Source organism: Peromyscus maniculatus, chromosome 6, assembly GCF_049852395.1.
Source record: "Peromyscus maniculatus bairdii isolate BWxNUB_F1_BW_parent chromosome 6, HU_Pman_BW_mat_3.1, whole genome shotgun sequence".
Lineage (NCBI taxonomy): Eukaryota > Metazoa > Chordata > Mammalia > Rodentia > Cricetidae > Peromyscus > Peromyscus maniculatus.
In genome coordinates, this window is record NC_134857.1 from 10620624 (window position 1) to 10634674 (window position 14051).

At 44.7% G+C, this 14051-nt stretch overlaps 1 long non-coding RNA gene across 1 annotated transcript; it reads left to right on the top strand.

Annotated features, from left to right (window-relative positions):
- The first annotated feature begins 5205 nt into the window (after positions 1-5205).
- On the top strand, positions 5206-7043 carry LOC121830410 (uncharacterized). The gene is made up of 2 exons (XR_006073618.2): positions 5206-5343; positions 6707-7043. It is a non-coding gene; the product is annotated as an uncharacterized LOC121830410 (long non-coding RNA).
- The last annotated feature ends 7008 nt before the right edge of the window (positions 7044-14051 follow it).

Sequence of the window (14051 nt, forward strand, 5' to 3'; positions counted from 1 at the left end):
CAACCATATCACACTCTGCTGCCTTGACTTCCCCACCATGATGGATTACATCACCTAAGACCATGAGTCAAAACAAAGCTCCCCTTCCTGAGGATGCATCTGTTAGGCAGTTCTGTCACAGCAATGAGACAAGAAAGTGACCAATACGCAGGAGAGGACGCAAAAATGGGAAACAGAAGATTTCCCCTTCACGGGTCTTTGGGAGGACAAGAAGAGATAGATGGGGAGAAGCTAGCAATATGAAAAACTCAAAGCAAAGCTCTCGTTTTCCAAAAAAAGAAATCATTTATTTTCCACCATGCATAAAGGCCATATAATTCACCCAGAACATCATTGGACATACCGGTAGTTAGTGTTTTTGATGGGCTGATCTGGGTTCAGATGCTGGAGGCCGGTTACCCAGGAGCCTCCTGGGGCTTTGAGAGCCGAAAGAAGTCACACTCTCAGTTTGACTTTGTAGTGACAGCTTGGACTTGTCCTCCCTGCTGAAGAGGCTGGGTTTAGGGCCACAGGGTGTGGCACAAAGCACATGACTCTGTCAGTTTGTTCCCATTGAATCAACGGAGGTTTCATTTAGTTAAGAGCTGGGAATACTTTATTACTTTTTGTGACTCCTAGACACATTTTTTTTTTCTTAGAAGGGGAAGGAATACAAAGAAAGGATTTGGATGGAATGGTGACTGAAATGCTTGTTTGTATGCTTGAAGGAGGCTGGGGGCTGAGTTTGCCCAGTGCCGGGCTGCTTTTCCTAAAGCGCTTCCCAGGTCCTGTTTCAAGCATCTGACCTTTTGTCATTTCCTGAGTTTTGACTCAAAACCACAAACCGCAAACCTTCATTCTAAAAATAAGTCCATTTTAATTTTTTCAGAAAACTTCATTACATTTTAGTGTGTGCGTGCATGCATGTGTGTGTCTCTGTGTGTGTTCATTTGTGTGCATACACATGTGTAGAGGTCAAAGGGCAATGGGCAGAGGTCAGTTTTGTTCTTCCCCCAAGCGGGTCTCAGGGATCAAACTCAGGTGGTCAGACATGACAGCAAGTGCCTTTACCCACTGAGCCATCCTGCCAGGTTCTGAACAAAATTCTGTTATGAAGCGGAACAGGTAACCCAGGAGACAACATCCGACTCAGCTCCCCGACATCCCAACCCAGTTCCTGGATAAACGAAAAACGTGATTCTTAGGGTCATCCAGCTAACGTCCTCATAGGTGCCTTTAAACTGCCTGTGGGAGACATGCGTAAGCCAGGCTCCCTTCCTTGCCAGACTCTTCTGTTGTGCAATTATCTCAGCGTCCATTTTGTCACTGTGCTGGTTTGGATGAAAAGGCCCCCATAGGCCCACAGGAAGTGGCACTGTGAGGAGGTGTGGCCTTGTGGGAGGAGGTGTGGCCTTGTGGGGGGAGGTGTGGCCTTGTGGGAGGAGGTGTGGCCTTGTGTGAGGAGGCGTGGCCTTGTGGGGGAGGTGTGGCCTTGTGAGAGGAGGTGTGGCCTTGTGGGGGGAGGTGTGGCCTTGTGGGAGGAGGTGTGGCCTTGTGAGAGGAGGCGTGGCCTTGTGGGAGGAGGTGTGTCCCCGTGTGTGGGCTTTCACGCCCACTCTCTTTCCTGCTGCCTGAGTTCCCGGTGTAGAACTCTCAGCTCCTTCTCCAGCACCATGTCTGCCATGATGACAATGGACTGTAAGCCTCTGAACTGTAAGCCACCCCAACTAAATGTTTTCCTAGTAAGAGTTGTCACGGCAATGAAACCCTAATTAAGACAGTCACTGTGGTTCTGTGTGACTTTAAGGTGTCTGGTACCCTGCATGGCTTCTTGGAGATTCAAGGGAAGACAGACCCTGTTGCCATGGACACCAATGCACGTCAGGCAGAAAGATTATCATCAACAACAAACACCACCAGAGCGAAGCAGGCATGGGTGCAGCCAGATGGAAACGGGGTGACTGCAGCCGGCCTTGGTCCCTCGGCGATGGTCCTCACTGGGGTGAGAGCCCAGACTCCAGTTCTCCTTACAACACTCAGCACCTGTTCTGCTTCCTGAAGAGAAATTTGGGAGAAAAAAAGACAATCTGCATATATACTTCCAAAAACTCAGAGGCCTAGAAGGGCATTACAAATGCTTCATATGACAGCATTGTGCTGGATACCTGCCATCACCCCTTTGTCCAAACCTGCAGATTGTGCACCGAGAGTGGCCATAATGTGAACCCCGGACTCTGGTGGAGACTGCTATGTGAATGTAAGTTCACCGCTGCATCGGCAGCAAGGGTACCACTCTAGTGGGAATGTTGGCAGCAGGGATATTTATATTCGAGGTGGGCAGAAGTACAAGAGAGATTTCTTTTCCTTCTTCTTAATTTTTCTATGAACCTAAAACAATTGCTTCTTGATAGAAATTCCTTGTTTGAGATTCAAGTAGCATACTCTAACAGTAGGCCATTTATTAGTGCAAACCTTCCAACATCTTCACCTGTTCATAACATCATACTACATGTTCTTGAACCAAATTCAAATAAAACCACAACTAATACCCACCCAAAGCCTATCCACGAGGTTCACCAAATGTGCCCAGTGTGGACAATATGAACAAACAGTGAATACCATAACCCAACATGGAGTCCTTTAGGGTCTTGTACCTCAGAGTCACTCTAGTGTTTCATGATTACTCCACATATGTTTGTAAACATTGTGAGTTGGGAGACATGAGAAAATGAGGCCACGGGCAGAGCTGTGAGTATAATTATTCACTCCCTAATGGCATCCCATGCTCCCCAGTACTAATCCCTTACACTTAAAAACGTTCCCACCAACTCCACTTGGTGTCCTACATTCAAACTATAAATGGACACTCCTTCAGACTCATTCCTCACAACTCCTTTCAGAATAGGTCATTTGAACAGAAAGTCTTCCAACGGGTTCAAAGGGAACCGTCAACCTTCCAAAGCAGCTGGAGTTCTGTCACAGAGTTAGATACTGGGACTTGTGGGGGCCATTCTGGATACGCTGCACCCCTCAGATTAGCAGAGAGATTCCTTTGCATCCAGTGTGACATCTTGCCTGCATATCTCAGGCAGAACAGCATCTCTCAGGGAAGAGCTGTTTTTGCCCTGGAGGCATGTTAGGAGCAGGCTGGTCCTGCTGTCAGCTTGTCCAGGACTGTGAATCCATGGTGTAGGTCTTTTGCAGAGGTCAGCTCACCCGGCCACACAGGTCTCCAGTGCTAGAAAAAGTGTCCCTCTGTCTTCCAGCTTCTTCTTCCAGATCTACTGACTCCTCCAGCGACACACTTAAAGCAGGAAGCTGGAGGTAGTTTGTCTATCCGATAGTTCCCCTTTGTTAAATGGTAGCGTGATTACAGAGGAAAGGATAAATGTGTATCTACTAGAATGTATTTTTCATACTAAGTGCTCAATTAACTAACATACAATTTTGGATTTTGATTGATTACCTTTTCAGTTAAAATTTTACATCCCTGAGCATGCAATTATACATAAATATAAAGAACTATAATTCAATGGCAAGATGATCAATACCTAATTCCCCATTTTTTCCCCTTTCTACTGCTAACATCAGGGATTTCTTTGTGAACCTTATCTACACAAAGCTACTTTGCTTTGTGAAGGAAAAAACAAACCTGATTTCCTCTTTTCATTTTCTAGAACTTGCTCCCTCAACTCATGGCTATTAGGAACAGCAAAGATGACCAGAGATTTCAGGTTCTGTGTCTTCATTTTCTTCCTCAGAGAAAGTGTTCAGCTCAGATCCACAGTCCAAACATTGTCCTGATTTTAAAATGCCATGATCTATTTGAAAAGATACTTCAAGCCCTAACAAAACACATTAGAAAGAAGTGAATATTCACACGCAAAAATACAGTTGGTCTCTTTATTTAAACCATATAGAATTAACTCAAAATGATTCATGGATATAGACATGAGCTAAAAGTATAAAATTACTAGAAAAAGACAGAGGGGATGATTTATGACATTAGATTTGGAAATGATTTCTTATGTGACTTCAAAAGCAAGACAAAAAAGTAAGGTTAAATAAATTGGACTACATTAAAAATTAAATCTTTGGTGTATCAAAGGACACAATAAACAGGCATCCCAGGGATGGCAGAAAATATTTGAAAACTGTGTCTCTGACAAGGGATTAATATGCAGCCTCTAAATCAACAGCCAGAGCCAAGCAACCTGACTCACAACTAGGCAAGACAGTTGGAAGATATGTGTCCCAGGAAACCTGTGAAAACTGTCAACAAGCCAGTGCATTGTTATTCAACATCGTAATCATTAGGGAGATGTAAATCACTGGCACAATGAGGTCCCCTCTCGCGCGCACACACAGTAGAATCGCTGTTGCTGAAGAAGCCTCAAGCCCTGGCAGGGATGCAGAGAGACTGGACCCGCGTGCCTCGCTGTAGGAGATAAGAAGAGAACACAGCCGCTGTGCACAGTGGCATGGCAGCCTCCCCGGGGGGTTGAAAATAGAACGCTCATACGATCCAGCCACTCCACTCCGGAGTAGAGAGCCAGGACTGGAAGCAAAGAGTCAAAAAGCAGTTGTTCCTCCATGTTCGTGCTATCTAAACCTGTAATTAGGAAGAGAGGGAGGGAGGGGACGGAGGAGGGAGGGGAGGGAGGAAGGAGGGAGGAAGAGAGGGGAGGAGGGGGAGGGGAGGGAGGGGGAGGGGAGGGAAGGGAGGAGGGGGGAAAGAGAGGGGAGGAGGGGGAGGGGAGGGGGAGTAAGAAAATATGATATCCATACATAATGGAATTCAGCCTTAAAAAGAAAGAAATCTGGTATGTGCCTAGTCCGAGTGCAGTAAGCAGTCACAAGAGGAAAACAGTGTGGTTCTGTTTACATGAGCTACCCAGATTAGTCAAATTCCTAGAGATAGAAAGTGGAACAGCAGTTGCCTGAGGCGAGAGAGGGTTTAATGGACATGGGGTTTCAGCTTTGCAAGATTAAAACAAAGTGCCAGGTATCTACAGCAGTGTAAATATACTTGTTACTGAGCTGCACACTTAAAAATGGGTAAAACGGCAAATGTCATGATATTTAATTGCAATAAAACAAAGCAAAACTCAATAGTCTGTGCCCTGTGGCACTTACCACAGTGACACGCCACTTCGTTCTACACTGTTGGCATCTGAGGTTGGCTTGAAACAGGACAAGTGCCAGCTGAGAGCCAGAGAGGTCACCGGAGGAGTGGAGATTCTGGAGCCCCTGAGGTCTCTTCAGTGACCCACCATGCCGGAAATACAATCACTGCACCATCAGGAATTCAGTCAGGAGCTCTCATGCTTCATAAAAGATGCTGGTGCTGTGTGTGCAAATGAGGTAAGAGTCATAAACTGTTGTAAATATTATTTTAAGGTGTGTTACTTTTGTTTATGTTGCATTTGTTTAACTCTGTAAGCTGTGTTACTGTGCCTGTCTAAAACACCTGATGGTCTAATAAAGAACTGAACAGCCAATAGCAAAACAGGAGAAAGGATAGGTGGGGCTGGTAGGCAGAGGGAAGATATAGAAGAAGAAATCCAGGGAAACAATGAAGTAGTCAGAGAAGGAGAAGGAGGACTCCAGGGGCCAGCACCCAAGCAAGCCACAGAGTAAGAAACAAAGAAAGGTATACAGGAATCGAAAAGAAAAAGCTCAGAGGCAAAATGTAGATGGTATAATTTAAAGTTAAGAAAAACTGGCAAGAAACAAGCCAATTTAAGGCCGGGCATTTATAACTAAGAATAAGCCTCCATATATGACTTATTTGGGAGCTGGGTAGTGGGCCCCCCAAAGAGCAAAGAGCAAAAACCAACAACAGTAAACCGCTGGTGCTGTGTGTGCAAATGTGGTAAGAGTCATAAGCCGCTGGTGCTGTGTGTGTGCAAATGTGGTAAGAGTCATAAACCGCTGGTGCTGTGTGTGTGTGTAAATGTGGTAAGAGTCATAAACCACTGGTTCTGTGTGTGTGCAAATGTGGTAAGAGTCATAAACCACTGGTGCTGTGTGTGTGTAAATGGGGTAAGCGTCATAATCCGCTGGTGCTGTGTGTGTAAATGGGGTAAGAGTCATAAACTGCAGGCATCCTTTACCAATGAGAAGATTTTAAGTAAAGAAAAAATACTGCCTTTCATATTGTTAAGCCATTTCTGTAAACATAATCTGATCACTAAAAAGAAACTGATTTATTTAGCTGAGCCAAATCTCTATTAAAGATAGGCCTTTGTCACAGTAAATACTAAGCAGTTTCCAGAAGCCAATCTTTAAAAGCTTGCTTTGCACAACTGTTGAAGTCTGTCGTTCCACGGATTTATTTTGGGCATTGGGTCCTGGAGCTCTGCTAATAACAGGCAGCTAAGGTAATTCCAGCTTAACTTGGCCAACGTTCGAATGGCAGTAAAAATACATGTCCCATAAATCATGACGACACTGAGGACGAAGCTTGCTCCGTAGAGCCACAGAGGCCTGGCAGGCACGGTCCCCATGTCCCCTAATGGTCCTTTGCTGGAAGTCATTTCTGTTATTCAGAAAAATGAGAGGAGTTTTTTGGAAACAAATTCTGTTGCAGTTAATATCCACACGACAGAGTGTGTTTGTGCAATTCCAGAAGCCAAGATTCAAATTCGCTGAAAAGGTATTTTATACTGTGATTTTGTTTCACCAATAAATCAACTTTAACATATATTATTTTGTATTTATGGAGTGCCTCAGAAGAATCTTCAATATGTTACAGACCTTCTGCCACTGACCTCCGCAGCAGCCCTGTGACGCTCACTGGAGAACCTCTGAACCCCTGCCAGGCACCTGGGAAGAGAAGAGTTGATGAAAATTATCTCTAGAGAAACTGTCAGAGGAGCTGCTTTTTCTGTGGTTGAGTGTGGATTTAGCATGTTTTGTGAGGTCTTGAGTTGAGTCCCTGTAGATGAATTTTTAAACAGTCTTATTAAACAAGAAACATAGAACCAAATACAGGGGTGTGAGCCGTAGAGATCAGTGTAGCAGGAATCTTAAAAGTTCTTATTAATAAAAATCAAACCTGAGGCCAGTTATTGGGGTGAATGCTGGAATATCAGAGAAGCAGAACAAGCCACACCTACCTCACCTCGCCAGTTCCTCAGCTTATCCTGCTTCCTCAGACTGGAAGCCTCTGAGTCCTCATCCTGAATGAATCTCAGCTGAACTGTTGCTCAAAAGCCTGAAGCTTAACCAGCCAAATGCTTCTAGTTTCTGGTCCTCGCACCTTACATACCTTTCTGCTTTCTGCCATCACTCCCTGGGATTAAAGGCTCGCTTTCTGGGATTCAAGGTGTGAGTCACCATGCTTGACTGTTTCCAATGTGGCCTTGAACTCACAGAGATCCAGAGGGATTTCTGCCTCTGGAATGCTAGGATTAAAGGCGTGTGCTACCACTGCCTATCCTCTATGTTTAATATTGTGGCTGCTCTGTCTCTGACCCCAGATAAGTTTATTAGCGTGCACAATATTTCGGAAAACACAATACCACCACAGATCAGAGTACCATAATATATATTATATATATATAGTGTTCACGTAAAACCCAGTAGCTACCAGCATAAAACAGCCAAAAGATTCCATAGTTTCAGAGCACTCTATACAGACTGCTGGGGGACATCGACGGTCTCATCCAGCTGTGACCTCTACAAGCTACAATGCCAACCTCCAGGCAAAGTGTGCCCTCAGCTATGATGCTGGCATGAAGTTATGGGGTCACCCACCACTCTATGGCAGGATTTGAGGCCCACACCGCTGGAGGGAACTCATACCTGGCACTGGAAACCCAGGCAGAAGTCCCTGGCTGGGTAAGGCCTAGGTCACAGGAAGAATCCACTATGGTGTTGCTAAATGATCAGAATGTCAATCTACCTCCTAAATATTTGTTTATACCCATGGGTAAGTACTATTCTGAGCCTAGGTCAGGACTTCTGCTTTGCAATGGGTTATGGCTAATTTAGAGACTCATAACTGGTCAAAATGCTAAGAACAGGTGACCCTTGGGTGTCCAACCCTAAACAGGGCATCTACAACGTTCTCTCCAAGGCTCAAGGGAACATTTCAAAAGAGGAGGCAAGAAAGACTAGCAGAGACAATATAAGAATGTAATGATGGTAAGGGCTCTGTGAAATGTGTCTTTTGCACATGACATGGATGTTACTCCCACAAAATCACAACAACAGTGGCTACCCACACAAGATGGAGTCCATCAACATCCATCAGGAATGGGGGAGACATTGATGAGTTGAAGCCATGAAGACATGCCTGAGTTGAAGCCAACCTGGGCTACAGGGGTAAAACTGTCTTTTTTAAGCATTGTTTAAAATTAATTGGTATTTTAAAACACTTTGCTGTGTAGAAACTACTATTTTTGTATTTTTATCACTCCAAGCCCATTACTTTCTCAGTGGTTATTTTTAGTGGGGCTACAAAGAAAAGTAAGACAATTTAAAACTAAGAGAGTTAAAGAAAGACATGAAGACCTCTATGCTTATGATCTTTCTTACCATTTCCAAATTGTTCATTCTATGGGAGCAAGGGATAAAGCCAAGGTCTGGAGATGTAGCTCAGTAGTAGACTGCTTGCCTAGCACACATGATACCTTGGGACTGGTCCCTAGCACATACACGTGCATACATACATACATGCACACGTACATACACACATGCATGCACATGCATGATCAGCATACATACACATGTCCATGTGCACACTCATGCATGCTCAGCATACATACATGAGCACTACACATACAACACACACACACACACACACACACACACACACACACAAACATACACACACATACTGGACCAAAATTCAGAATCAATAGAACTGCCATTATAGCCATAATGAACTTCACTAATTCAATCAAATGGTTGTATACTTATAGTTAGAATTGTTGTAAAATAGCAATAATTGTTTTATGACTACTTATTGCTGTAATGTTTTAAAAATCATAATCTCACTGGGCTGAAGGTTTTAATTATTTACTATTGTAGTCCACAGGAGAGCGGGGTCCAAAATGAGGTGGACTAAAGTCTCATGCAATAACCAGCTTTATTCAGAGCACCATACAGTTTATACTCTGAGGGTTAAGAAGAATCACATGAGTAAGGTATTCAGTCACAAGGACAGGCCACATGTGGTAAAAACCTGTTTCTCCATAGAGACACATGACTAACAGCAGCTGAAGTCAACTCACTCCATCCACCACACCTGGGAGGGGCACAGAAACACATTCCAAGAACAAGTCTGTGTTTTGAAGGGACTGAGGTCACAAGACTCTTGTTTCTTTAGAGTATTCTCCCAAGCACTCAGAATTCTTGCATGACTCCATTCTTGGACTGTTCCAACAATTCACAGTTTGAGCAGATTCCCTGGTTTGCTTAGATCATGAAATAATCACCATCTGCATTTGATCAAAGAAGGAAAAACACGGATGAAGAAGAAATGTTTTCTCTTCTGTCCTTGAAAGTATTTAGTTTACAAAGAAAAACATGTCCTTGCAGTAAAAAATAAATAAGTAAATAATTCTAGCGCATTTCTTTATTTCTTTATCTACATGCTTATCTTCTGGAAAGAAGAGAACTCAATGGTATTATGAAAAAATAATTTCAAAAGCATGTGGGATTAGAATTGTCAGTATCAAAGGACTCTGTAAGACCCTAAGTATTCTTCAGGTTTCAGTGTGTCCTTAACCACGTCTACAGGAAGTCACTGAGGCAAGAATTTTAATGGTAGCCAATACTGAAAGCTAACTGTATTTTGATAAGGCAATGATCAGCCCATTCTTCTGAGAGCCTGAAGGTTACCATCCCAATAAGGACAGTGTGACAATTTCAGTCACTGAAAGAGGCTAGGGGTAGCAGGGAAGGACTGACTGAGAGAGCTTCTTTAAGCCCTGATTGGCTCTTGTCCCACATCTCCTGTGGTTTCCTGGAAGCACTGGCCTGGAGCAGCCGCCTTGGAGCTGTGCCCTGGAGCAGTGCCCTAGAACAGCCTTGGCTTGCCATGACCAGGCCAGCAGCCAGCTGGGTTAGCTTCCCAGAGTCACTCTAGGCTCCAGAGACCCAGAAGCACCTCTACACCCTCAGAAGCATCTGGGAGGCTTGCTAAGGTGGGCCACTAAGGCTGGAGTAAAATTAATGCTGTGGCTAAGAGCTGCTTTATGGACCACGTAAACCGGGGGCCAGGGTGGGGGGGGGACATGACACTAAGAAGGACCTTCTGATGAACAGACCTTGTGATAAATGAAACCAGTGCCGGGGGGGGGGGGGTGAAGGACAAGGCCTGGCCCCTCACGGTATCTAGTGGCCCTTCTCCCTACTCCTACTTCCCTACTTACAGAGGAGAATCTTTTCTTTCCTTTTCTTGAAACAGAGTCTCACCCATTCAAAGCTGGCTTCAAACTCACTAGGGAGCCAAAGATGACTTGGAATTCCTGATCCCATCATAGGCATGGGCCACCAAGCCTGGTTTATGCAGTGTTGGGTACTAGGCAGACACTCTAACAACTGCCCCACACTGCAGCACTGCACTAATTACTTGTCATCACTGTGACCATCACTGCCCACACTGCAGCACTGCATTCATTACTTGTCATCACTGTGACCATCACTGCCCCACACTGCAGCACTGCACTAATTACTTGTCATCACTGTGACCATCACTGCCCCACACTGCAGCACTGCATTCATTACTTGTCATCACTGTGACCATCACTGCCCCACACTGCAGCACTGCATTCATTACTTGTCATCACTGTGACCATCACTGCCCCACCCACACTGCAGCACTGCACTAATTACTTGTCATCACTGTGACCATCACTGCCCCACCCACACTGCAGCACTGCACTAATTACTTGTCATCACTGTGACCATCACTGCCCCACACTGCAGCACTGCATTCATTACTTGTCATCACTGTGACCATCACTGCCCCACACTGCAGCACTGCATTCATTACTTGTCATCACTGTGACCATCACTGCCCCACAGAAGCAGCTACAGGAGGAAAGCGTTCTTTGACTGACAGTTTTAGAGGGATCTTAGTTCTTCATGGCAGGGAAAGTGTGCTGGTAGGAGAATGAGGCAGAGGCTCCACCTGTGTCAGCAGGAGTGAGAGGCAGGGGCATGTTAAATGTCAGCAGACAGGAGAGAGTATACTAGACGGGAACAAGAGGTGGCTTTAACCTTCAAGCCCTGACCCACCGTGACCTATGTCAACAGCCAGAGCTCACTTCCCAAGTCTCCCACAGCCTTCAACACGTCACTGTGAGCTAGGGGCAAACTGACAGGACTCCCAGATGATTAACAATAACCACCAAGGCCATTGCTTTCAAACATCCTTATCCACTTCTCTCCCTGCCTGTGAGCTTCCTGCAACAATTCCCAAAACAGCCAGGGCCTCATAAACTCTCCATCCTCACTTTGGCAATCATGGCTTTGAGAGATCTCCTCAACACTCTGGAGGGAGGAGCCTATGAGAGAGGCCAGAGCAACTGGGCCTGGGGAGAAGCTGAGGGAAGAGCTTATAGGAGAGGCCGGAGCACCTGGGCCTGGGGAGAGGCTGAGGGAGGAGCTTATAGGAGAGGCCGGAGCAACTGGGCCTGGGGAGAAGCTGAGGGAAGAGCTTATAGGAGAGGCCGGAGCAACTGGGCCTGGGGAGAGGCTGAGGGAGGAGCTTATAGGAGAGGCCGGAGCAACTGGGCCTGGGGAGAAGCTGAGGGAAGAGCTTATAGGAGAGGCCGGAGCAACTGGGCCTGGGGAGAGGCTGAGGGAGGAGCTTATAGGAGAGGCCGGAGCAACTGGGCCTGGGGAGAGGCTGAGGGAGGAGCTTATAGGAGAGGCCGGAGCACCTGGGCCTGGGGAGAAGCTATCTTGCAGAGTAGAATTAATACTTTGACAACTTCAGCATAAACAGATTGGTATACACTGAGTACCAGAAGTCAGTCAATGTCCAGTCAGAGCCCCCATCTTTCTGGAAGCTTCTGTGTCTCTCATTCCTTCTATTCCACCTGCCAGAGTTCCTTCCTTAACAGGCTCAGCCACTCTCACGAGTAGGAGCTGGCGTGGGAATGAAGGATGTAACACCCACAAGTGGGATCTTGGGGCTAAGAGGAGACCACAGGTGATAGTTTTATAGTTTGGTCCTGAGCTTTCTACCAGCCAGGGCAAAGAGAGCAACATGCCATTTACACGATTCCTCCAACCCAACTGGGACCTTATTTTTCAGGAATAATCCCAATTACTCTTAGTAATACAGGCAAGAAAAGTTGATTTTTGGTTCTCCGACAGAAAGCTGCAGTTGAGGTTCATAAAGTTTTTTGTACAATTCTTCTGTAGGTAATGTTTCAGATAATTAGCTGGGCTGCGGAGACATTTCAGCAAGCAAACTGCTTGCTTCGAAAGGGTGAGGTCCCGAGTTCATTCCTGAACATGCTTTAAAAAGCTGGCCTAGTTGCCAAACACAAAACAGACTCTGTGGCTTTTGTATGCATTTTGTTTTGATTATTTTTTGTCTTATTGATTGACTTTTTTAAAGTTTGTCTGTTTTGATTTTCATTTTGTGTTTTTTGTTGTCTTGGTTTCTTTTTTAAGAGCGAGAACGTGAGGTTGAAAGAATAGGGAAGTAAGCAGGATCTAAGAGGAGCTGGGAGAGGTTAAAGAATATGATCAAAGTATGTTATATGAAAAAATTAATAAAACAAATGAGTTGTATTAATAGCAATAGTAATGATAGCAATAAAAGCTGGTCCCCGCAAACCCCACTTATATGCCGACACTGAGGAAGTAGAGACAGGAGGGCTTCTAGAGCTCATGGCCAATCAACCGAGCCTGCCTGGTGAGTTCCCGCCAGTGAGAGACCCTGCCTCAAAAAAAGAAAGGGACAGCATCCCAACAAACAGCACATGAAGATGACCTTTGACCTCCACAACAAGATCACACTACATTCTAAAAATAAAATAAAAACAATTAGTTGTCTGAGATAATAGCTACAACATAACATATGGATTAGAAGGAATTATCTAAGTATTTTGTTCACACCACTGGCTTCATTTCTCAGGAAGCACTCTGTGTGGCTCTTCTGAGAAGAAGACACTGAGTCTCAGTAACTCATCCATAGAGCTAGTAAATGGTGCAGCTTGCACTTGATTGTGCCTTTGTGTTCACTGCTTCATGAGCGACGACCTACGGTCAACAGAGTAACTCCTACGGACCTCAGAAGTTAACGGCAAATCCTTGTGACAAAGCAGAACCCGGTCTTCAAACTGGGAACTAAAGCATTATGTGTACAACAACTTTAAACTTTTATATTAAATTCTTGTTTTGTGCTTTGCCCTAGTATATTACAAGCTGGATATTATCAATTATATATTATAAGCGATATTATAACATATGGCATGTTATCGGAACAAACCACCATATTGCCTTTAGCTGAACAGTTCCTTTGACCGTGCATGAACCACAACTGTTCTATGTCAAGTCAAGCAAATGAAACAGGACATGTTTTACAACGTTATGCCCTCTTCCTATAGAATGCCAACTCTCACCTAGAGCATGAAGGGTTTTCTCACTGCACATGAGAATGGAAACAGCTGTTGGTTCTAGGAAGTTCATCTTTTAAATGTTTAAAATTAAATCATACAGCTCTATAGAAAATAACTTTCTTTCCTCACTTGCAAGAGAAACATTCCCACTCCAGGCCTGTTGAAAATACAGAATGAGAAATAATTGTGTTACTTATCCTCAGATATTTTCCTTTTCTATAAAACTGAACAGTGGTATTGGATGAATGCCCACAAAGCATCTTAAGGGCTAAGGAAGGATTATGCTAAAGGCTAAACCCTGAGACAGGTTTATGTACCCTGCATTGCACTTTCCTTGGGCTTAACATCTTTTAGCCTATCTACAGAGGATGTCGGAGGGCAGAGTTGCCGTTGGGAAACAGAGTTAAGCAACTTAGTTGAGTTCGTATTTAAGGCAAGGTTTACCTTTGGTAAGACATTTCAGAAAGAGCTGAGGCAGCC